This window comes from Lipotes vexillifer, unplaced genomic scaffold (genome assembly GCF_000442215.2).
Source record: "Lipotes vexillifer unplaced genomic scaffold, Lipotes_vexillifer_v1.1 scaffold474, whole genome shotgun sequence".
In the NCBI taxonomy this organism is placed as follows: Eukaryota; Metazoa; Chordata; class Mammalia; order Artiodactyla; family Lipotidae; genus Lipotes; species Lipotes vexillifer.
This window is the reverse complement of record NW_006772385.1, coordinates 2,579,028-2,579,744: the sequence shown is the minus strand read 5'-3', so window position 1 is coordinate 2,579,744 and position 717 is coordinate 2,579,028.

Sequence of the window (717 nt, the reverse complement as noted above, 5' to 3'; positions counted from 1 at the left end):
GAAAGAAGGTGACTGACATCAACAGTGAGTCATCTAGTTTACCTGGTTATTGAACACGTGGTGAAAACTCACATGGGACATTAATATTCCCTCATGCTAGGCCCATTTCAAGACTCATCCCCAGGGGCTTCCCTGGTGGCGCAGTGGTTGAGAGTCCGCCTGCCGATGCAGGGCACACGGTTTCGTGCCCCGGTCCGGGAAGATCCCACATGCCGCGGAGCGGCTGGGCCCGTGAGCCATGGCCGCCGAGCCTGCGCATCCAGAGCCTGTGTTCCGCAACGGGAGAGGCCACAGCAGTGAGAGGTCCGCGTACCGCAAAACAAAACAAAACAAAACAAAAGAACAAAAAGACTCATCCCCATACTTATTCCCCAATCTTCCTCATCAGCGAGCCTCAAATCCTGTTCTTTCCAGCTCCTTCACCATATGGCCAAACCTTTAGCTATCACCCGTGAGCTGGTGTAGAACTGACATCATGTCATCTCCCTGGTTAAGTTCACCATAAGGTTTTGGAGGTAAAGGAGGAGGAGTTCCCTTTATTGTCCTTCAGAGCCACTCATGAGTTATTTGTTAATCAATATAAAAGCAGAGGACAAATCCTTGAGTTTTTCAACACATAATTCTAAGGCCAGGAAGCATGAACTAAAAATCAAAGAAAAATTAGGGCTTCCCTGGTGGCGCAGTGGTTGAGAGTCCGCCTGCCAATGCAGGGGACAC